A 25,903-nucleotide genomic window follows, 5' to 3' on the forward strand; every position below is an offset into this window, starting at 1 on the left:
TGTGCATACATGTGGGTTTGTTAAACCACATTTATGTATATCAGTAGAAAAACCAGAACATAAAAGAAAGAACCCTTGAGATCATCTACCTATCTAGCCATTCTTTCTTCTGCTTTTCCCTTTAATAAGAAAATTAAAGCCAAGGTCCTTTAATGTGTGAAGTGAGACTTATCAAGTTACTAGCACTGCCAAGCATACCAAAATCAGGCCAAAGAGTTTTGTTTCCTACTGCAACACCATTTCCATGTCTGCATGCCTAATCCCATTGTTTAGCTCAGTTCTGGAGTTTGTATTGGGAATGATCTTCAGCACCTCTGGTAACACTCTTTGTCCTTTGAGGGTAGTTTTGATTTTTGGAAATAGTCTTAAGTATGATTCAAACTGAGGAAAAGGTATGTGACTAAGCTGGGGGACACTGATTATACAGGCCGTGATCTTTAAGCTTTAATGGCTTAGGAATCATCTAGGGAGTTTGTTTATCTTGGAGAGAGAGTGAGAGGGAGCGAGAGAATCTTAAGCCCTGACCTGGGGCTTGATCCCACAACATTGGGATCATGACCTGGGCCAAAATCGAGCCAGATGCTCAACTGACTGAGCCCCATTTTATTTTATTTTATTTTATTTTATTTTATTTTATTTTATTTTATTTTATTTTTCAATATATGAAATTTATTGTCAAATTGGTTTCCATACAACACCCAGTGCTCATCCCAAAAGGTGCCCTCCTCAATACCCATCACCCACCCTCCCCTCCCCTCCCTCCCACCCCCCATCAACCCTCAGTTTGTTCTCAGTTTTTAACAGTCTCTTATGCTTTGGCTCTCTCCCACTCTAACCTCTTTTTTTTTTTTTTTTTTTTTGAGCCCCATTTTAAAAGGCAGGTTCCTCAGCCCCATTCCCCAGAGATTCTGATTCAGTAGATCTGGGGAAAGGCCCAGGAAACTGCCTATTTTAATAAGCTGCCAACCCACACCAGGTGATTTTTACATTAGGGGTTAATGGACTACACTGAGAAACAACGTTTTCAGGGCACAGGACTGCTTTCCTTGTAAAGCTTTAAGCTGTCTCTGAATGAAGTTCTTAAAGAAGTTGTCCCCAAAATGTTTTGGACAATGGCAGCTTCAGTGGACCATGTGTCTAGTCTCCTGAGGTGATGACCATGTTGAAGATGTTAATTCTCACTTGTTTGTGTAGGTGAGCTGCAATGTCTCTATGAGACAACTAAAAATACTCCTAAAGCCTGTGAGCTACAGGTGATAGAGAAAAAGAAAGCAGGGAAAGGGAGCCTGCAATACAAAATAGTCTCACTTAAAAGTTGGTATTTGGTCAAAGACTCAAAAGAGGTGAAGGAGGAAGTGAAACACGTATCTCTGGGAAGAGAATTTCAGGCAGAAAGAACAGCAAATACCAACACCTCGATAGCATATCTTAAAGGTAAAAATAAGGTTAGTATAGCTGGAGCAGAGTGAAGCATAAAAAACAAAACTGATAGTTTTGACTATTTCTATATGGTAAAAAATAGCTTAACAAGGCCAAAAGATAAATGATGAACAGGGGAAAAAATTCTGAATTTCAAACCACAGAAAAAGGGCAAAGTTCCCTAATATACAGGACTCTTATAAAACAATAAGGAAAAGATCAACAAACAATATATAAAGACAGCTGCCATAAATGGAAATAGCAGTGGCTCATAAACATGTGAAAAGACACTCAAAATAACTCATAATGAGTTAACTTCTAATTAAAGCTACACTAAGAGGGGTGCCTGGCTGGCTCAGTGGGTGGAGCATGTGACTCTTGATCTAGGGATCATGAGTTTGAGCCCCATGTTGGTTGTAGAGATTACTTAAATAAATAAATAAACTTAAAAAAATAAAGCTACACTAAGAAACTATTTTTTATCTGTCAGCTTGATAAAGCAAGTATTGTACACTGTTAGACGGAGTGAAATTTGTGCCATCTCCCTTGTGGGCAATTTGCCAGTATCTATGAAAATTAAAAATGCACACATACTCTTTTTGTTCTTCCAAGTTTTTTTTTTTTTTTAATTTTTTTGTTTTTCAACGTTTACTTATTTTTAGAACAGAGAGAGACGGAGCATGAACGGGGGAGGGGTAGAGAGAGGGAGACACAGAATCGGAAACAGGCTCCAGGCTCTGAGCCATCAGCCTAGGGGCCGACGCGGGGCTCGAACTCACGGAGCGCGAGATCGTGACCTGGCTGAAGTCGGACGCTCAACCGACTGTGCCACCCAGGCGCCCCTTTTCTTCCAAGTTTTAATTTAAATTCCAGTTAGTTAACATACAGTGTAATATTATTTTCAGGTGTAGGATTTAGTGAGTCATCACTTACTTACAACACCCAGTGCTCATCACATGTGCTCTGCTTAATCCCCATCACCTATTTAACCCATCTCCCCCGCCCACCTCCCCTGCAGCAACCCTCAGTGTTCTCTATAGTTAAAAGTCTGTTTTATGGTTTGCCTCTCTTTTCCCCTATGTTCATTTGTTAAAAAATACACACATACTCTTAACCTAGCACTCCTACATTTGGGAATTTAGTTTAGATATGTTTTTATGTAGGAAATCACTTATGTGTACTCTTACTGCAGAACTGTAATATTGGATGTCCATCAGTAGGATCTCATTAAATAAATTATAGTAACTTTGGAAATTAAAAGGGATATTTATCCATAAAGCAGAAAGAGTTCTTTACGAACTGATATGGAATATCTTTAGCATATAATGTTAGAATCCTGGGAAGATGACGGCATAGGAGGACGCTGGACTCACCGCGCGTCCTGCTGATCACTTAGATTCCACCTACACCTGCCTAAATAACCCAGAAAACTGCCAGAAGACTAGCAGAACGGAGTCTCCAGAGCCAAGCGCAGACGAGAGGCCCACGGAAGAGGGTAGGAAGGGCGGCGATGCAGTGCACGCTACACAGGCTGGCGGGAGGGAGCTGGGCGGAGGGGCGGCCCAACGGCCAAGCAGAGCCCCCGAGTCTGGCTTGCAAAAGCGGAGGGGCCGGACGGAGTGTGTTCCGACAGCAAGTGGGACTGACATCTGGAAGGTTATAAGCTAACAGCTCTGCCTGGAGAACGGGAAGGCTGGAGGACAACGGGAGGGAGAGTTGTTGAGCCCTGGACGACAGAGCTCAGCTTGGCGGGGAACAAAGTTGCTCACCAGCGCCATCTCCCTCGCCCACCCCCAGCCAAAATCCCAAAGGGAACCAGTTCCTGCCAGGGAACTTGCTTGCACTGCATAAACACCCAAAGCTGTGCTTCTGCGGATCCATCCCTCTGGCAGGTCTGACTCCCTCCTGGTGCCGCAGGGCCCCTCCCGAAGCGGATCTCCGAAGGAAAAGTGAGCTGAGCCTGCCCATCCCGCCCCTGTGCACCTTGCTGATCCACCCCAGCTAATACACCAGATCCCCAGCACCACAAGCCTGGCAGTATGCAAGTAGCCCAGACGGGCCACGCCACCCCACAGTGAATCCCGTCCCTAGGAGAGGGGAACAGAAGGCACACACCAGTCTGACTGTGGCCCCAGTGGTGGGCTGGGGGCAGACATCAGGTCTGACTGCGGCCCCGCCCACCAACGCAAGTTATTCCAGACAGCACAGGGGAAGTGCCCCGCACCCTGCACCACTCCAGGGACTATCCAAAATGACGAAACAGAAGAATTCCCCTCAGAAAAATGTCCAGGAAATAACAACAGCTAACGAACTGATCAAAAATGATTTAAACAATATAACAGAAAGTAAATTTAGAATAATAGTCATAAAATTAATCGCTGGGCTTTAAAACAGTATAAAGGACAGCAGAGAATCTCTTGCTACAGAGATCAAGGGACTAAGGAACAGCCAGGAGGAGCTAAAAAATACTATCAACGAGCTGCAAAATAAAATGGAGACAACTACGGCTTGGATTGAAGAGGCAGAGGAGAGAATAGGTGAACTAGAAGATAAAATTATGGAAAAAGAAGAAGCTGAGAAAAAGATAAAAAAAATCCAGGAGTATGAGGGGAAAATTAGAGAACTAAGTGATGCACTAAAGAGAAATAATCTACGCATAATTGGTATTCCAGAGGAGGAAGAGAGAGGGAAAGGTGCTGAAGGTGTACTTGAAGAAATAATAGCTGAGAACTTCCCAGATCTGGGGAAGGAAAAAGGCATTGACATCCAAGAGGCACAGAGAACTCCCTTCAGACGTAACTTGAATCGATCTTCTGCACGACATATCATAGTGAAACTGGCAAAATACAAGGATAAAGAGAAAATTCTGAAAGGAGCTAGGGATAAACGTGCTCTAACATATAAAGGGAGACCTATAAGACTCGTGACCGGTCTCTCTACTGAAACTTGGCAGGCCAGAAAGGAATGGCAGGAGATCTTCCATGTGATGAAAAGAAAAAATTTGCAGCCGAGAATCCTTTATCCAGCAAGTCTGTCATTTAGAATAGAAGGAGAGATAAAGGTCTTCCCAAACAAACAAAAACTGAAGGAATTTGTCACCACCAAACCAGCCCTACAAGAGATCCTAAGGGGGATCCTGTGAGATAAAGTACCAGAGACATCGCTACAAGCATGAAACCTACAGACATCACAATGACTCTAAACCCATATCTTTCTATAATAACACTGAATGTAAATGGACTAAATGCTCCAACCAAAAGACACAGGGTATCAGAATGGATAAAAAAACAAGACCCATTTGCTGTCTACAAGAGACTCATTTTAGACCTGAGGACACCTTCAGATTGAGAGTGAGGGGATGGAGAACTACTTATCATGCCACTGGAAGTCAAAAGAAAGCTGGAGTAGCCACTTATATCAGACAAACTAGACTTTAAATTAAAGGCTGTAACAAGAGATGAAGAAGGGCATTATATAATAATCACAGGGTCTATCCATCAGGAAGAGCTAACAATTATAAATGTCTATGCACCGAATACGGGAGTCCCCAAATATATAAAACAATTACTCACAAACATAAGCAACCTTATTGATAAGAATGTGGTAATTGCAGGGGACTTTAACACTCCACTTACAGAAATGGATAGATCATCTAGACACACGGTCAATAAAGAAACAAGGGCCCTGAATGATACATTAGATCAGATGGACTTGACAGATATATTTAGAACTCTGCATCCCAAAGCAACAGAATATACTTTCTTCTCGAGTGCACATGGAACATTCTCCAAGATAGATCACATACTGGGTCACAAAGCAGCGCTTCATAAGTATGCAAGAATTGAAATCCTACCATGCATACTTTCAGACCACAATACTATGAAGCTTAAAATCAACCACAGGAAAAAGTCTGGAAAACCTCCCAAAGCATGGAGGTTAAAGAACACCCTACTAAAGAATGAATGGGTCAACCAGGCAATTAGAAAAGAAATTAAAAAATATATGGAAACAAATGAAAATGAAAATACAACAATCCAAACACTTTGGGATGCAGCGAAGGCAGTCCTGAGAGGAAAATACACTGCAATCCAGGCCTATCTCAAGAAACAAGAAAAGTCCCAAATACAAAATCTAACAGCACACCTAAAGGAAATAGAAGCAGAACACAAAGACAGCCTAAATCCAGGAGAAGAAGAGAAATAATAAAGATCAGAGCAGAAATAAACAACATAGAATCTAAAAAAACTTTAGAGCAGATCAACGAAACCAAGAGTTGGTTTTTATGAAAAAATAAACCAAATTGATAAACCTCTAGCCAGGCTTCTCAAAAAGAAAAGGGAGATGACCCAAATAGATAAAATCATGAATGAAAATGGAATTATTATAACCAATCCCTCAGAGATACAAGAAATTATCAGGGAATACTATGAAAAATTATATGCCAACAAACTGGACAACCTGGAGAAATGGACAAATTCCTAAACACCCACACGCTTCCAAAACTCAATCAGGAGGAAATAGAAAGCTTGAACAGACCCATAACCAGCGAAGAAATTGAATCAGTCATCAAAAATCTCCCAACAAATAAGAGTCCAGGACCAGATGGCTTCCCAGGGGAGTTCTACCAGACGTTTAAAGCAGAGATAATACCTATCCTTCTCAAGCTATTCCAAAAAATAGAAAGGGAAGGAAAACTTCCAGACTCATTCTATGAAGCCAGTATTACTTTGATTCCTAAACCAGACAGAGACCCAGTAAAAAAAGAGAACTACAGGCCAATATCCCTGATGAATATGGATGCAAAAATTCTCAATAATAATACTAGAAAATCGAATTCAACAGCATAAAAAGAATTATTCACCATGATCAAGTGGGATTCATTCCTGGGATGCAGGGCTGGTTCAACATTCGCAAATCAATCAATGTGATACATCACATTAATAAAAGAAAAGATAAGAAGCATATGATCCTGTCAATCGATGCAGAAAAGGCCTTTGACAAAATTCAGCAACCTTTCTTAATAAAAACCCTCGAGAAAGTCAGGATAGAAGGAACATACTTAAAGATCATAAAAGCTATTTATAAAAAGCCCACAGCTAACATCATCCTCAATGATGGGGAGGATCAATGGGGAAAAACTGAGAGCTTTTTCCCTGAGATCAGGAACACGACAGGGATGTCCACTCTCACCGCTGTTGTTTAACACAGTGTTGGAAGTTCTAGCATCAGCAATCAGACAACAAAAGGAAATCAAAGGCATCAAAATTGAGAAAGATGAAGTTAAGCTTTCACTTTTTGCAGATGACATGATATTATACATGGAAAATCCGACAGACTCTACCAGAAGTCTGCTAGAACTGATACATGAATTTAGCAAAGTTGCAGGATACAAAATCAATGTACAGAAATCAGTTGCATTCTTATACACTAATAATGAAGCAACAGAAAGACAAATAAAGAAACTGATCCCATTCACAATTGCACCAAGAATCATAAAATACCTAGGAATAAACCTAACCAAAGATGTAAAAGATCTGTATGCTGAAAACTATAGAAAGCTTATGAAGGAAACTGAAGAAGGTATAAAGAAATGGAAAAACATTCTGTGTTCATGGATGGGAAGAATATTGTCAAAATGTCAATACTACCCAAAGCTATCTACACATTCAATGCAATCCCAATCAAAATTGCACCAGCATTCTTCTTGAAGCTAGAACAAGCAATCCTAAAATTCATATGGAACCACAAAAGGCCTCGAATAGCCAAAGTAATTTTGAGGAAGACCAAAGCAGGAGGCATCACAATCCCAGACTTTAGCCTCTACTACAAAGCTGTCATCATCAAGACAGCATGGTATTGGCACAAAAACAGACACATAGACCAATGGAAGAGAATAGAAACCCCAGAACTAGACCCACAAATGTATGGCCAACTCATCTTTGACAAAGCAGGAAAGAATATCCAATGGAAAAAAGACAGTCTCTTTAACAAATGGTGCTGGGAGAACTGGATGGCAACATGCAGAAGAATGAAACTAGACCACTTTCTCACACCATTCACAAAAATAAACTCAAAATGGATAAAGGACCTGAATGTGAGACAGGAAACCATCAAAACCCTAGAGGAGAAAGCAGGAAAAGACCTCTCTGACCTCAGCCGGAGCAATTTCTTACTTGACACATCCCCAAAGGCAAGGGAATTAAGAGCAAAAATGAACTACTGGGACCTTATGAAGATAAAAAGCTTCTGCACAGCAAAGGAAACAACCAACAAAACTAAAAGGCAACCAACGGAATGGGAAAAGATATTTGCAAATGACATATCGGACAAAGGGCTAGTATCCAAAATTATCTATAAAGAGCTCACCAAACTCCACACCCGAAAAACAAATAACCCAGTGAAGAAATGGGCAGAAAACATGAATAGACACTTCTCTAAAGAAGACATCCGGATGGCCAACAGGCACATGAAAAGATGTTCAGCGTCGCTCCTTATCAGGGAAATACGAATCAAAACCACACTCAGATATCACCTCACGCCAGTCAGAGTGGCCAAAATGAACAAATCAGGAGACTATAGATGCTGGAGAAGATGTGGAGAAACGGGAACCCTCTTGCACTGTTGGTGGGAATGCAAATTGGTGCAGCCGCTCTGGAAGGCAGTGTGGAGGTTCCTCAGAAAATTAAAAATAGACCTACCCTATGACCCAGCAATAGCACTGCTAGGAATTTATCCAAGGGACACAGGAGTACTGATGCATAGGGGCACTTGTACCCCAATGTTCATAGCAGCACTCTCAACAATAGCCAAATTATGGAAAGAGCCTAAATGTCCATCAACTGATGAATGGATAAAGAAATTGTGGTTTATATACACTATGGAATACTACGTGGCAATGAGAAAAAATGAAATATGGCCTTTTGTAGCAACGTGGATGGAACTGGAGAGTGTGATGCTAAGTGAAATAAGCCATACAGAGAAAGACAGATACCATATGGTTTCACTCTTATGTGGATCCTGAGAAACTTAACAGGAACCCATGGGGGAGGGGAAGGAAAAAAAAAAAAGAGGTTAGAGTGGGAGAGAGCCAAAGCATAAGAGACTGTTGAGAACTGAGAGCAAACTGAGGGTTGATGGGGGGTGGGAGGGAGGAGAGGGTGGGTGATGGGTATTGAGGAAGGCACCTTTTGGGACGAGCACTGGGTGTTGTATGGAAACCAATTTGACAATAAACTTCATATATTGGAAAAAAAAACATATAATGTTAGTGGAAAAAGCAAGGTGTTGAATGGTGTTTACCCGTTCCACCATGGTATAAAACAGATGAAAGAAAAGTAAGTACATATTAGCTTTGGCTTGTTTATACATAAAACAGTCTCTGGATGGATAAATGAGAAACTTAAAACAGTGCCTCTGGGGAGGGTAACTAACATGGGTAAGTATGGGACTTTTCATTTCATACCTTTTTTTGCCTTTTGAATTTTGCTTAATGTCAATATATTAGCCAATCATGAAATAAATATCAAATTTGAAAGACAGTAAGTCCATTACAAAAATAAAGAAAAATTACATGTAATATAAATTCCATAAACTTTTAACACAATGCTAATAACATTTGTCTACTTCTTATCAGTGTTTCGTTCAAATATATCTTTTCCTTTTTGTGGTAATCACTATATGAGTGAATACAATTTTTAAGTCTTCTATGCCATAGTAATGAACTGGCATGTTACTTAAGTGTTTGAATAATATTCCATTGAGTAGAGATATATATTGTCATATTCATAAATATTCACCTATAGCTAGATTTTTCTCTCTAGTTTTTATTATTATGAATAATACTGGGATAAATAACCTGAAGTATTTCTTATGAAGTGAAGTGAAAGTCTGTGAAGTGAAAACATAGAGTAAAAGGATAGAATCATTTAATGACTACTGATCCATATTATTAATATGTATCAGTCACTTTTTAAAAATTATTTTGAGAGAGAGAGCAAGAAAGAGCATGGGGGAAGGGCAGAGAGAGAGAGAGAATCCCAAGCAGGCTCTGTGCTGTCAGTGTGAAGCTCTACATGGGGCTTGATTTCATAAATTGAGATCATGACCTGAGCTGAAATCAGGAGTTGACACTTAACCAACTGAGCCATCCAGGAGCCCCTATACCAATTGTTTTCTAAAAGTATGGTATAATGTTTCTCCATGAAAATGCAATACTATATGCATGTTAGTACACAGCCAAGCTAAAGGCCAATTAAAAAAAAAAAACACAGGTGAGATTTTGGGAAGATGTAATCTAAAAAAATCCTTGGTCTGTTTGAAGCTTATTAGACTTCTTAGTAACAGTAAACTGTTAAATGTCTCAATAGATAAGGAGTCAGAATTTATTCTATTTTTGAGAGAGCGAGAGAGAGTGTGAGCAGGGGAAAGACAGAGAGAGAGGGAGACACAGAATCGGAAGCAGGTTGCAGGCTCCAAGTTCCAAGCTGTCAGCATAGAACCTGACTCAGGGCTTAAACCCACGAACTGTAAGATCATGACCTGAGCCAAAGTTGGATGCTTAACTGACTGAGCCACCCAGGTGCCCCAGGAGTCAGATTTTAAAAAAATGAAATAACTTTTTTTTTTAAAGTTTATTTATTTATTTGAGAGCTAGAGAGACAGAGAGAGAGAGAGAGGGAGAGAGAGTACAAGTGGGGGGTGGGGGGGGAGCATAGAGAAAGGGGAGAGAGAGAATCCCAAGCACTGAGCTATCAGTGCAGAGCCTGATGCAGGGCCCAAACTCATGAACTGTGAGATCATGACCTGAGCTGAAATCAAGAGTCTGATGCTTAACCGACTGAGCCACCCAGGTACCCCAAAACCAAGTAACTTAATTTATCTCCTTATTGTTACCCATAAATCACTCAGTGAAAAGGCATTGAGGCACTGACAGTTTAATGACTATAGAGTCATTATTTACACATTTTTTTGGGATGGGCAATAATCATAAATAGATAATTGGCTATCTTATTCTCACCACTAGTAAGAAATAAACATTTAAGTACCTCATACAAATCTTAGTTGGGAGGAATAACAGAATATCTAATCCAATTTCTTATCAAATGCAAAAATTCCTTCTCTAGAAATGTAAAGAGAAGATTCATTTTCAGGGGCCAAATAAGAGAGCAAATGTATGTTAAATTAAAAAAAAAATTTCTTTTATGTTCTGCCTTTTATCAATCAGTCAATATTTAGGAGGACCTACTAAACATATGACAAGGTAAGACATGGTTTGTGTCCTTAATAAGGATATTTTGGCTTTGATAAATCAAGGCCCCTATACAGGAAACATAATCTGGCATTTAACTGGGGCCTGAATTTTAGTGGTTCAGATTAAGTACTGGAGAGAATGAGAGAAGGGAATGGGGGCCCAGAAGTCAGGGTGAACTTTGTGTTCCATAATGGTACTCTTGGACAGCTATTAGAAGAAATCATCTCTTATTCACCTCTGCATTCCTAGCACCTAGTGACTAATTATATTTGTTGCATGAATAAGCCAATTTATGCTTCAGTAACCTTTATCTCCACTACGATGATGTTGACCATACAACTTTTCTTTTCCTCTTCCAACTACTTCTGAAATCAGTTTAATTAAGACAGTTGGGGCGCCTGGGTGGTTCAGTCGGTTAAGCCTCTGACTTGGGCTCAGGTCATGATCTCACAGTTAGTGAGTTTAAGTCCCGCATCAGGCTCTGTGCTGACAGCGCGGAGCCTGGAGCCTGCTTTGGATTCTGTCTTCCTCTCTCTCTGCCCCTCCCCTGCTCATGCTCTGTTTCTCCCTCTGTCTCAAAAATAAATAAACTAAAAAAAAAAGACAGTTGGCATGAATTATAATGGTCTCCAATGCCTCTTTCAATGTGCTTCTACCATCATAAGTCATTTGGACCCTCAAAATAAGCACGTATTGGTCCACAAGTTCATGATTCTAAGCTTCCCTCATCATTTTTAGCATACTGCAGTTTTTACATAATTTCATCCTGTCACCACCCACTGACTGAAAATGTGATTTAGAAGAGGTGTAAAATACTCAAATATTAACATATTAAAGAAAGTAGGAATTACTGCAAGCAGCATAATACTGTAGGGAAGAACACACTTAGGAGTCAAATAAACCTGATTTTATCACTTACTAGTTGTTTCTTTAGATAACTTAATTGTTCTGAGCGTTTGTTAGCTTTCTCACATATAAAATGAAGATAATGATACCTTTCGAACTGGTCAGCAGATTAATTAATATTACTTTATTTTCTCCCTTTTATGTGCTTCAGAGTCAAAATTAGTTTTTCCTTTATCCACCCCGCCCCCCATTAAGGATAAGGCAAAATGTTTCCTAAAATAAATTTTAACAGCAATATCAGACTCACATCAGTCACATAACAAGGTGTTATGATTAGCACCATGCTTGGCACTATATATTATACTGCTGTATAACTTCTACAGTGTACCTCATTATCATTGTAGCATAAGATCATGTACTATTCTAAGGTACAGATTTGAAGTAAAGATATATATTCTTTCATACTGTCATGTTCCCTGATTTTTTCCTATCTGCAAAATTTGGAGATGTGATTTTATTATTATATTAAAATTTTTTAGCATCATTTATTTCAGAGTTGGTTGGCTTCCGCTGGAATGCTGACATTTATATGTAATTTATTTACATATTTGACTTTTTAAAAAGTTTTTATTTAAATTCCAGTTAGTTAACATACAGTGTAATATGAATTTCAGGTGTACAATGTAGTGATTCAGCACTTCCATACAACACCTGTTGCTCATCACAAATGCACTCATTTTTATTTTCATTTTACTTTAATTTAATTTAATTTTAAGAGAGAGTACTAATGGGGGAGAAGGGTAGATGGGGGGAGAGAGAAGAAGAGAGAGAGAGAGAGAGAGAGAGAGAATCCCAAACAGGCTCCACGCTCAGTGCAAAGCCTGATGTGGGCTCAATCCCATGACCCTAGGATCATAGCTGAGCTGACATCAAGAGTTGGATGCTCAACCAACTGAGCCACTCAGGCACCCCACCAAGTACACCCCTTAATCCCCATTACCTATTTATCCATCTCCCCACCTACCTCCATTCTAATGGATAAGAAAATGTGGGAAAGCATCAGCAGAAATCTCCTACATAGGAGGAAAATCTTCAAAAGATAAAAGCAACAGTTCAGTATATTAGCATCTTAGTCGCTCATTAAAGCTTTCATGTAAAGCACTTGACAAATGCTCACTTGAGACAGTTGCTGTTTGACAAAGAGCACTGAATGGACAGGTTGACTCTATAGGCTTTTCCTTTATGCTCTATACCAGTTATGAATTAGATCATCAAAAAGGAATACTTAAGGACCATATCACCTAAGATCCCTAAAAAAATTACCATTACTACAAAATATTTAATACAAAGGCCTCTTCTTTTACAGAAGGTTGATATAAGAAACATCTATTTTAATTTAAAATCTGTCATATGCAAAACAGTAGAAAATAACTGTCTACTTTATTTCTTAATGACTCTTGAATAGATGATCATGCAAAAAAATTCTCTCTTGAATTCAGTGCCAGGAAATCTTGAGATGAACTGTTAAATTTTTTTTTATTAGTCAATGAGATCTATAAATGATAAACTGTAAACTCTAGGGCACAGTACCTGGCACATACTAGAAACTCAAAAAATATATATCAGATGGATAGATGAATGAATGAGAAACATTTTCTGTTTCTCCTAAGCTGCCAGAATTACAGAGCTAAATTCCGTGTTTATGTACAAAACTTGAGTCAACCCAAGTGTTTATAAATGTTTAATGGATACTTTACTGGACAAAGAAATGCCTCGATAGTAGAATAAATGGGACAGTAAAAAGCTAGAATAAATGATGATAAAAATGACTATCATCTGAATCTCTAAAAACAAGTTAATACTATGAGTTTCAAAAAGTACAGATCAGTAAACTGGATCTCAGTCCTCTACAAAAGCTAGAAAAGTCACTTAGACAAATGGCTTCTGAACACTTAGAATACAATAGTGATGACTAGGAGACAACATGGGTTATTAAGAATACAATAAGCCTAACTAGGCTGAATTACTAGGCTGAGAACTCATGAGCATTCCATGAGCTTTGAGTATCTGGAGTTCAGTAAGAAGTGATGAGGTATCTCGAAATATCCTTCAGGATAAGATTCAGAAATGCAGGCTAAGTTGGATAAATTTCTTGTCACTGAGAAATTGAACCTGCAGAGTGTTACCAAACTGAAAGTGGTCTCAAATAGCTTACCACTTGGTTTTGTTCTGTCAACATTTTTATAAATGTCTGATATAAACCAAATATACCTTACAGATACAATGCACTGAGCATTTACTCTGTGCCAGACTTTTTCAAAAATCAATTATCCCAGTTAAGTCCAATAACAACTCTAAGGGATGTAGTTTTTAATCTCCATTTTTCAATACAGAAACTGCAACTTAGAGGGGTTAAGCAACTTGCTCAAGGTCCCTATAGTGACCTACTGGCACAGCTAGAATTCCAATCCTAGTGTGATTAAATCTAAATTAATTTATACTCAACCATTATGCTGTTCTGCATTTTTATATCATCCAACAAGTAATTATTGAGTATTCAAGTAAGAAACACAAGTGAAGAAGATTGATGTAATTCTTGCCCTTAGGAATCTTACATTCTAGTGGAAGAATTAGAAAACAAAATTTTAATAAACAAAAGCAATGGCTTATTATGAAGTTTTAAGAGAGTACTATGAAAAAGAATGATGGCGAAGAAGCTTTCTCTAAAAAGGTTCAACAGGTCTTTTTCAAGAGGAGACATTTACAGTGAGACCTGAAGAAAGAAAATTAAAAGTCATTTCTATCTAATGACTTCTGTTTTCTCAGTCAACTTGTGAGGGCAGCTGGGAAGGGGAGCAGAGAGGGACAGGAGATGTTTAATGAATGAGGAGTAGTATGAAACAGACATCTTACCAAGGGAACGAAAGCTAACTAGAGAATCACAGTAGGCTTGGTCAGCATTATTGTGTACTTGCTTGCAGTTTGTGTTTGTTTAGAAAAAAAATTAGTGTGACTATCTCTAGCAGTGTTTAAGTGCAAGGGCACAGATATAAAGAAGGAGAATAGCTGGGTTCAGCAAATTGAGTGCAATGGATGGAGACACTGGTAAGGGAATTTAAGATATTACAAGGAAGTCATAATGATGGGCCTTGAAATCTAAATAGGACAAAAAGGGAAATGAAGATTAGAGACACAAAAGGGCAGATGAAGTAAAGTGGTGGGGTCAATAGATTGGAGGGCATAATGAGATAAAAAACTTTAGCACTTGAGCAAGTAAGATAGGGATAGGAAGTGTTGGTCAGAGCCAAGTGCTTGAAATCAAAATATATGAGGTGATAAAGCTTCTCTTGATGGCTACGTCTAAGTGTGGTAAATAAGGAGAAGAAAAAAAAATTCTGGAGTTAGGTATAGCTAGGCATGGAAAGGATTATCAAGAATGACAGCAATAGAAATGATAGGAGTTACAATATCATTTATGAATGATAACTCTTGGGAGAGTTAACAGAATCTGAACTTCAAAAGATCTTGTCAGTCAACTGCATTAGTAGAGAATGGCAAAGATCTAGTTTAATAACAACCCAGACCCCCAAAATTATTTAAACAAATAGTAACAACCCAGGCCCAGCCCATCAGGGTAGCCCCATATTTGAAAAACTGGTAGGGGGATTTAGTTGACTACCTCAGTTCAACAGGAGCCAACAATATAATTCCAGAATAGAACTGAGCACAGCGTGAGATAAACCTGCTCTAGAGCACTATGCTTGATTTTGGGCACCTTTAGAATGGGCTGGATCTAGACACCCTAGCATATAAGGAGCAATGGAAATAAATATACTTTGTAAAAAAAAAAAAAAAAAAAAAGGCAAGAAAATTAGGGCAAACAAGATAGCTCTAGTTAAACTGACTGTAAGGCAGAACTAAAGTCAGGCTTATTAATTCCCAAGTTAGGCTTATTAATTCCAAACTAGAACCAAAAGGGAGAAAGTTGCAGAAGCCCTATGAAGAAGCACTGTAGCAAACACCTTTTCTAGCTTTTAGAGTAGCTCAAAAATGTACTACCTTCTGAAGCTTTAATTTCTCTGTCCCTAGCAGTATCCAGGTAGCAACTGTAGTAACAACAGTTAAGCACATTATGGGGAAACATACCCGCATGGCTGTAAAATAGATGTTGAGAACACCTCTAATCTCCAACTCTAAGATTTGGTGAATCCCATATTTATTTGTTCCTTGAGCAAAAGGTCTAGGTCTTATATTCCCCTTACAACCTTCATAAGGCTTTGCATAGTTATTCAGTACATTTTTGTTGTTGAATAATCCAGCCTGACAAGGTCATGGGACAAGAAGCATTATGAAGCAGAAAAGCACAGGTTGATTTGGAATTTATATCTGGTACAACCATTTGCATGACCTTGGGTAAATTATAGAACCTCTATGAGCCAAAAATAATTTCCACATATGTGACATTGGACCTTGGCTATTTACCTTGCAGAATTGTAGTTAAATGACCTAATATATACACAGTGAGGATTAAATAAACTCATACATCTATTTATATCTATATCTGTATCTATAATTAGTATGGCACGTAGTAGGTGCTTTAATGGTTGCAGTTATTATGTGTTTTGGTTTTTTTTTAAAAGCAGTAATGATAGTCTTATTCTTAGCTATTGAAACTCTCAGTAGAAGCCCCTGTCATAAATGACATGAGCTTGGAGAACAATTCTAAGGGTAAAGAAGCTGTCTTTATTGGTGAAAGAGGCAGAAAATGATTGTGGCGTCCTTAGCTACACTCCACTAAGGTCACTCCAAGTTATCACAAACTGGTAAGGGCAGTAATCTACTTAAAACTTTACTAACATTTATTTTGAAAATGAAATCTTGCTTACTTCTCATTTTTCTATTGAAAATAGTTATGTCCAAGTCATCAGAAAAAGAATTTTAGAGATAAAGGTCAAAGGTCTCAGGTCAAGTGGGTCAGCTGTCAGCACCCTCTTCCCCAATTTTCATAGATGAAAAAAAAAAAAAAGATCTGGAAATGTTATACCATTTGCCTAATATTTCCTTGTTCTTCATACTCCCAGACCAACTGAGTCCAACTTCCTAACTGCTCTACATTTTATGAATGACATCTGCATAAACAGTGGGAAAATAGTTTATCATAGTCTTTTAAGAACAGCAACTGACATATTTAAATGTGCATAGATTTTGCTTTAAGAACTAATAAAAAGTTAATACTTACATAGCTTTCATAATGACCAAATAAATTTTTGTTGCTGTGGTACTGAGTAACTTATTTGGGAGCTACTCAGAGCCTCCAATACCTTATTTGATACTGGGTTGGCAACATAATTTTTCATATTGAGATATAGTAATCAAAGCTTCTTTATTGTTCATGTTAACTTGCTTCATTCTTTCCTTAGTTGAGGTGTGTAGAAAGGTATGTTAAAGAGGACTTTCTTGGTGCTGATCATGCATTGAGGAAAAGAAAGATACATACATACAGAAAGATACACACATATCTTAAATTGTTGCTGTGCCTACAGACTGAGTCAGCCAACAGCAGATAAACTACAAAAATCCCTACAGTTAACTTTTAATTCATTAATAATATAAAAATATTTTGTCACTTTTCTCTATTACTGTAATGCAGTCAAGTTCAAAGACACAAACATATGCTTGAGGAAAGGACACAAAATCTACTTCCTAATGAATTATCCAAATATGTTAAGAAACAGGATTCCACCTGACTCTACAATTCCAGACTGACAGTTTTTGGTGGTATATTTAGCAGATTAGATCACTAAGGTAATTGGGCACTAAAACCTTTTTGAGTATCCATCTAAATTGAGAGGCACATACTAGAAAAATGTCAGAGGAACCAGTTTCCAATAGGTGGTGACTGAACGAACACATTCCCTTTATAAGTTTTCTGAGTGTTTTACTATCAGTATTTATGGAAGAGGAGAACTGTGCTACTGATTTAAGTGGCATAGTTGATACATGATCAGTAAAAGTTCTTCAGAAACAACCATGAATATAAAAATTATTAACACTAACAAAGCAGTTCATAAAGTAAATAAATCTCTTGAGATCTTTTCAATTTCAGGCAAGGAGAAAAGCAAAAGACATGATGGGGTATATTACTTTAAAAAAGATATTTCATTTTGGAGATGTCTAATTTTTAGAATTTGTTTCATTAGATAACTCATGTTTTGTATTCTATATAAACACTGGATCAAGTACCTCTGGCAGTCATATTTATCTGAATTTGTATATTCTAAAATACTAGGATAACTAGCTATTGGGAGGGAATATTTACATACAACTGCACACAAATTTAGAAAGTCACAAAACAGGAAAGAATCTGGCTACAGAGCACAGAAGGGCAAAAGCTTGGCATTTAGCTGAAACTCTGCGTATCTTGAAAAGATACAATGATTCTTTTTATTCTGTAACTCTTACAAATCAAGTACTTAGAATATTCAAAATACAAAGGGTTTAGCAGAAAGACCAAGGAGAACACCAACAGAGTAACAAGAAAGGTCTAGTGCGTGAGAAAAATAAGATTTGCTAAAAACATATAATGTTCTTTTGGACAGTATTGTCAACAGTTCTCACCTTTGATTGTTCTTTTCTAAAATAGTCTTCATATAGACTGTGAAAACACATAGAAAACTGTATCTGAGTTAAATGCCTGTTTTCTAAATAGCATTAATTAGATGAATATCAAGGGAAAAATATATAGCTTGATTCAGATATAATGCATGCACCAGCAGGCAGTTATGATTGCAGTACTAGGTAGTAGTGTAGGAAGTATCCAAATCACAGTAAAAAGGCTTGTAAACCAGTAATTTAAAATTACCTAAAAGAACATTTTTAAAAGGATAATCTTCTATTTTAAAAAGAGTAAAGAATTATAAACAGTTTAGCCATCATCTATATACAGACTGGCTTGTTCTCAATCATAAGAGGCCATCATCTTTTATCCTGTCCCTCTTTTCCTTCCTTTCAGTACTATTAGTAAACTATTCACAACTGCACCCTTGGACAATGCTGAGCAGTAATTATGACTTGCTGACAAAGAGATATGAACAATTACTGAGCCCATTTTGAAACCCTACACTAATAAAGTCATTAGATGCTGCCCTTGCCATGATCCTTCTAAAAGCTTCTGAAGTTACAAGAACACACGGCATTGTTTGCAGGGACAATTGCTGCTGGCAGAACGCAAACCTTGAGTTAAACCATGCTGCAAATTGATCTTGACATTCTGTTAAGACCGCCACTAAAAATCAAAAGCAGAGGAGAAAAGGAGAAAATGAGTGGGTAGGATGTAATCATGGAACAGGAGGGGTTCCTCCTCACCTTCTCTCCTCCCTCTTCACAAAACAAACCAGGGAGAAAATGACAAACTCTCCTGGTGTTTTGGAACGTTTATTTTAAAGCATTAATTAAGCCCTTGACCTGGGATGTTTAGGATGGCAATACATTTCCTTTAAAAGTACTGGAAGGAAAACGTAGCACAAAGGAAAATAAAGAAGTTTGGGGAAAATTATATGGAAATCTGGCATGAAGGCTCTCTGGAAGTCTTGGTTCCCTGACCACAACATGTCCATCTGTTTTATCAGCTACTTCTGCAGAATCCATATCTCCTCCTAGGGTAGCAGCTGGGAATTAACACTCCTTGTGTCTCCCACGCAGACCTCACACCTGGGCAATATTTGCTGGATCAAATGGAGGTGGAGGGTTAGAGTAACATGGTCATCTAGGCTTCAGCCAGGCATGAAGCATGGAGTAATTTGGAATTAAGGGTATGCCACTGTGAATATTGCTAATTGCTCAAATGGAAAGTGCAGGTGAAGACAGCCTACTGATAATAAGAGCTTTAAGTCAATTAACTCTTGCCAAAGATTAAGTAATGTGGAAAACTATCACTTGAATATTAAGGATAAAAAGTACCTGTCAGCATAGCAGCAGAAGTTTCCAGTGATCTGAAATAACTGCACTCAAGGGCATTAAGTTCAAAAGCTAATATTAACAGGCAACAGAATTCTGTGAATACTGGTACTAACTGTGCAGGCAAAATTTAATGCAACATTATTCATACAACCTGTGTAATTCAGGCACTGTCAGCAATTCCTAGGTAACTATTTGCAGCTACTATGAACACCGCTTAGAAATAGTGCACAATGGCTGATTTAACACTTCGTAGCATGTACACTGATGTGCTAAATATTTCCACCTCAGGAACTTACATATAAACACCTCATAGCTGGCTGATTACCCAGTTGGCATTATCCTAGTCAAATTCAAGTTTTCTAGAATTAAATAATCTAAACCAGTACTTACACTAGATAGACTGAGACATTTGCCTTGTGGGCCCTCCTGGTCAGAGCAAGAGATACCCATTAATCCATTTACTACTGGTTAATATTGGTGGTTTACTGTGCCACATAGGTTATGTAACTTTCCTTGATGAAGCAACTACAGCCAAAAACTCATAGCTTAACGTCAAGGGCATTCCTGTGCCAATGTTCCCATGCAACTAATAGCTGTCCAAATAACTCTAATAGAGGGAAGCAAATTAATGCTTATTGTGCTAGTGCTTTATATACTACTATCTATATTTAATTCAAATGATGCCCAAATGGAACTTGCTTGACTCCTTGGCATACCTCATCATGTAGCCAGTTTAGCACTCTGGTCCTATGAACATGTTTACTTTAATCAATGCCATCACCATTGCAGAAGCCTCAGAGTACCATCCCCAAATGGCCCGATCTGAGGGGGCCAGTTGTTTCAGGGCTATCAGACTTGGTGAGTCTGGGGAAGAAACTCTGGAACCACAGGATGAACTCATCTGGGCTGGAATTCAAGTCTCTTTCCAGAGGGTGTGCGGGTGCCTGGTGCACAGAAGACAGACAGCAATATTCTAAAGTGCTACAGGGCCAGCAGAAGACAAGGTACCTGGTCTGGACATTTGTAATTAATTCATCAAGAAAAATGAAGGTTTTTCCTTTATTAGACCTACTAATGGCTATGGAGGAAGATCACACAATTAGAGTAGTATAACAGCATTTCCAATACTCTTTCCACTGCCACTTATTATTCAATAAGACTATTAGAGATTATTTATCAATATAACACTGACTTTTTCAAAGGCACTGTGTAACACATTGAGACTATAGATATAGCTCTCTTGGGGGGGGGGTGACAACATAATAGGGAGACAGACAATAACCATACAATGTTCATGAATTCCATCATTACAGGTTAGTATATGGATATTATGGGAGCATAAAGAATGTGCATTTTAGACTGAGAGGCAAGAGAGGATGGACAATGGCAAGGCTTCCTAAAGGTGATAACTGTCCTGAATTTTAAGAAATTATTCTTTTACAGCACAAGCATTTGTTCACTAACAATATATTGTCCTTAAATATATTTTATTGTAGTAGTTAAATCCATGATGATTTTCTACATGTTTCCACATCCAAAAGAGTATCTGATCTCTGCCCCACTGTCTGCCTGTAAGCATATGCCAATATTGGGGTGAATCATTAATAAAACAACTTATTGGGATCTGTCCATCCCCGCTAGTTGACCTTAAACCTTAATCTCGTTCAGACCATATATGATTACACTAGCTGGGCAGGTCCTTCTATTTTTTCTCTCCTCCACAATTATATAAACAACTGATTCTTCGTTTCTGATACTTAATTATGAGGTTTAAAATACTAATATTCCTTTATAAAAATAGCAAATATCTCCAACCTAATAAACTAGGAATGCTGCTAATATAAAAAGTAAAATCCTAATTTCATTTTTCCATGTGTCATTTCTTTGAAGTTCTTCCTTGGCCCACTCAGGTAGAGTACCTCTCTATGAAGTTCATCTATACTCCCAAGGCACCTTGGGCATACTTCATACTACATATTAGCTCTCTGTCTTCCTACTAAAGAGTAGGAATTTTGAGCATTATACCCTGCATCTTTTTCACCTTCTCATCCTCAGTGCAAAGTACCATTCCTGGTTCCTATTAAATATGCAGTAAATGTTTACTCAATGAATAAACATGAAGAAAAGATACCTTTCTTTTTTTTTTTTTTTTTTTTTAGTTTTTTATTTTTTATTTTTGATAGAGAGACACAGCATGAGCGGGGGAGGGGCAGAGAGCGGGAGACACAGAATCTGAAGCAGGCTCCAGGCTCTGAGCTGTCAGCACAGATCCCGATGCGGGGCTCGAACTCACGGACCGTGAGATCACGACCTGAGCCGAAGTCGGACGCTCAACCGACTGAGCCACCCAGGCGCCCCAAAAAGATACCTTTCTTAAGATATCTTTTAGCTACTTTCAGAAATGATCTGCAGGATCTCCTTATTTACTGTTACCTGTTTCTTCAGCTCTTTCAGTTACAGGTATATCCTACTCTTTCTTTCGGATTATTGCTTAGATGGATATTTAGGAAATTATACCCTCCAGAACTTCTTAAGACTAACAAGGGCTTATTGCCTACTGCTTTAAGAAAGAATGGCCCTGAATTGCAACCAGACATGACAGCCAAGACTGTACAGAGTTTTCCAGGAAAGAAACCTCCATTTAGATATATAACTGAAATTATAAGCACATTCTTAGGTAGAAATGGATGCATACATTCATTGGCCAAATGCTTACTGAATTTCTTTCTCCTACAGTTTTGTAAATTTAAAGTACCTTGTTTACAGGGCATCTGGGTGGCTTGGTTAAATGACTGACTCTTGGTTTCAGCTCAGGTCATGACCTCACTGTTCAGGAGTTCGAGCCTTGCATTGGGCTTTGCACTGACAGTGTGCAGCCTGCTTGGTATTCTCTGTCTTCCTCTCTCTGCTCCTTCTCATGCTTGCTCTCTATCTCCCTCTCTCTAAATAAATAAATAAATAAATAAATAAATGTGCCCTGTTTAATGAGACAAATAAAATGAATAAGACTTTCTGGGAGATCACAATCTAGTGAGGGAGAAGATAGTTATATTACCATTACTGCTAAAGTCTGATGTCTCAATTCATATTTGGAACGTTCCAAGATCAATCCAGAAATTATTCTAATCTATTTTATACAGGTATAGGTTGGTCAAATTAAGTATTCAACTTAGAAAGAAAGTTATTAGAATCATTTTGGAGGTGGGAAATCCAAATCATCAACATCACAGGGGTGTATAATAGTGACATTCTATAGATATCTGTTTCTTTTTTATTCTAATTTGTTAGTGAAATTAAGAAATTTAACTTATAACCTCAAGTGATATTCATATTCTGGTAACTTTACCAAATCATTCACTTGGTACAGTATTCTTCTCTTCTACACATGAGAGATTCACAGTAAACTGACTAATGTTTCTGTAGGTTTAGCAGAGTATTTCTTCCATTATTTTTTTTTTAAAGATTTAATTTTTTTTAAGTAATCTCTATACCCAACATGGGGCTTGAACTCACAACCCCGAGATCAAGAGCCGCATGCTCTACTGACTAGACCAGCCAGGTGCCCCTTAGCAGAGTATTTCTTTTCTTTTTCTTTTTAATGTTTGTTTATGGGGGGGGAGGGGAGAAAGAGGGCAACAGAATCTGAAGCAGGCTCCAGGCTTTGAGCTGTCAGCACAGAGCCCCACATGGGGCTCGAACTCACAAACTGCGAGATCATGACCTGAGCCAAGGTCAGATGCTTAACGGACTGAGCCACCCAGGCGCCCCATTATTTCTTAAGCAAAAGTAAATTTGCTTGGCAAGTCCAACCCCATCTTAGGCACCAATGTCCCCAGCTATCACGTCAGGGGGCAGTCCCAGAAAACTACTAAGGAGTCACCCAGACTAAATAGCATATAGGCTCAGGATTTAAAAAATTTGTGTGATCAGTTTGAACTAGGAAAGCCAGATATGGGATGAAACAAGCCATCCACCAGGAATTTATTTCCACACTTTTTACATCTGTCATACGAAAATCACAGCAATCTTGTTTGTGATGCGTAGAAATCTCTTCCACATTTTCACATATTAATCTGTCATATTTTAGCTTTCTGGTAATATGCAAATGATGGCACAGCAACTTTTGAAATACAGCTCACCGATCAATAAATATTAGTTCAGTGGTCTTCTACTGAACTGAGTGTGAAACTTTGAGGTTTTGTTATTCAGTGTTAATAGTGTCAAATGGATAATTCAATAAATGTTTATGACAAACACCTCTGGACAAAATGTGGTACTAAAAATACAAGTAAGATCATAGAGATGGAAATGCAACTAGACAATTTTATTTAGATGACGGTTGGTAAGAAAATTGTTGCTAAGCTAATATTTTTCTGTGATAATAAATAAGTCTAATTAATTAAAATATTTTTGCAGTTCAATATATCAAGGGAAATCTACTTTTACTCCATTTTAGGAATATGTCATTCCAATGAAATTTCGTCCTGGGTATGTAAAATATGTATTTTCCATTTGCCTTGACAATAATAATGTGGAGATGTACATGAAAAGCATCTACATGATTCTGTTGCTTTACAGAGAGAAATATAATACCTTAACTTAAAATACTTTTTAATTTGTAATATGGATAGAATTTGATTTTGAGTAAGGATGCCAAGTATCTTAAATTCCAGAAATGGTTAATTCTCTTTTGCCCCATTGGCCCTGTTTCTTGTTTGTATAAATATTTACTAAAGCAAATTCCTAGATGTTTCTATTTTCAGTCTTTAATATCACTTCTTTTCATTTTCATGAATGTAATAATAATAATGAGATGCCAATTTTTAAAAATGTAGATTGAAATATCTTATCATACCTCACAGTTGGTCCTGCAATTCATTGAGAAATAGCTCTAAAGCCTTAAACAAGGCCTTTATTTTGTGTTTTAAAAAAAGTGTCATAAGGAGTTAATAGGACACAGCTGTACTGGCTCTTTCTAATAAGCAGCTTCTGTCGCTTTGGTCACCACAGGTGTCTCTGTAACCTGCAAACTCTTATTACTAGTGTATCAAAGTTGTGCTACTTAACAGACTTCTTTGGTAAAACATAACAAAGCAATTACATGGCTGTTGATTGCCAGTCATAAAAAAAAAAACCCTCAAACACTGTTTTTCAAAAGAAACTACACTGCAATTTTTTGTCATTGTAAAATAAAAGGAACTAAGGAATTAAATGGAGGATAGAACAAAATAACAGCAGGTAGCCTGCTGAACTTAGCCATTACAGATGGTTTAGAAATAGTGTTTCCTTCTCCATCAAGTTGTGGATAAAAGGAAAGGAGGAGATTCCTTACTGCCAGTGAATGGCAAAAGATTTAGCCAAGTCTCCAGTCTATGTATTTTGCCTCATGAAAGACCTTCGATGCTGCATTTTTATCTGTTTTTGGCACTGCTTTTCATCACCTTTAACTGAGTGTGAATAATAACCTGATTTAATTTAAACAAATACAGGTGCTAAAGGTTCTTTATTTATGTATAACAGGGAACATTTCCAATGCAGAACGAAGTCATCCTGTGAAATTTCCTAACCATTTGCTTAAAGAAATGAAGTATTAGATGAAGAAATTGCTTCAACATTCTTTTGCTTCACATTTCAGGGAAGAATCATTCTTCTTTTCAGGTTTAGATTACATAAAACAAAGTCTAAATGATGAGCAAAAATTCAGTGAGCTATAAAATAATAAAAAAACAAATCAGATGATTTCTAATTGTTCTATAATCATTTAAATTAGGTAACTACAGTAGGCTTGCCTTGAAATGAACTTAATCTCCCTGTTCATAAACCAATACCCTGTGATTATGATTGTGTTAAACACACCCAAAGTAGCATCACTGACTGTTATGGCCACATGTGTAATTAAACATGATGAAATATATTTCAGATGGGAAACTCAAACAGGCAAAATATGAAGAATTATTCATCATTTATAGATATTGTGATTAACAAATTAAGTAAATTTATCCTGACAGCTAGGAAAGGGATTTTTTTTCCTACTGAGAATATGGATGTGTGCAAAAGAATGTGTGCAATAAAGCGATTACATCAATTAGTATATGCTAGAGTTAAGCTATTACCAACTCCATGGACTAGCCCAGAATGTCTTGCCTTCTTCACTGGAATTATTAAAAAATAAACTTACTACTAAGATTTTATGTTAGACTTGCTCTGCTTTTTCTGAACATTATTAAAAATAGATTTTCTCTAAATATTCAACAACATATGAGAACCTAAGAATATCCAGTAGGTGGAAATGTACTGTACCAGTTTTACTGCAAAAAGATGAAAAACAATTTGGTATTTTGGTTTTGGTTTTCAGGTTACTCTTGGATTTAGAAACCTTTTATAAATTGAGGTATATTTTCACAATTGTAAACAACTGCATACATTAGC

At 37.6% G+C, this 25,903-nt stretch overlaps 1 protein-coding gene across 3 annotated transcripts in view; it reads right to left on the reverse strand.

Annotated features, from left to right (window-relative positions):
• Positions 1 to 25,903, reverse strand: part of FAF1 (Fas associated factor 1) — a 529,666-nt gene that overhangs the window by 115,375 nt on the left and 388,388 nt on the right. The gene's annotated exons all lie outside the window — the stretch shown is intronic.

The sequence above is a fragment of the Herpailurus yagouaroundi genome, unplaced genomic scaffold (assembly GCF_014898765.1).
Source record: "Herpailurus yagouaroundi ecotype Mexico unplaced genomic scaffold, PumYag 77, whole genome shotgun sequence".
Classification (NCBI taxonomy): domain Eukaryota; kingdom Metazoa; phylum Chordata; class Mammalia; order Carnivora; family Felidae; genus Herpailurus; species Herpailurus yagouaroundi.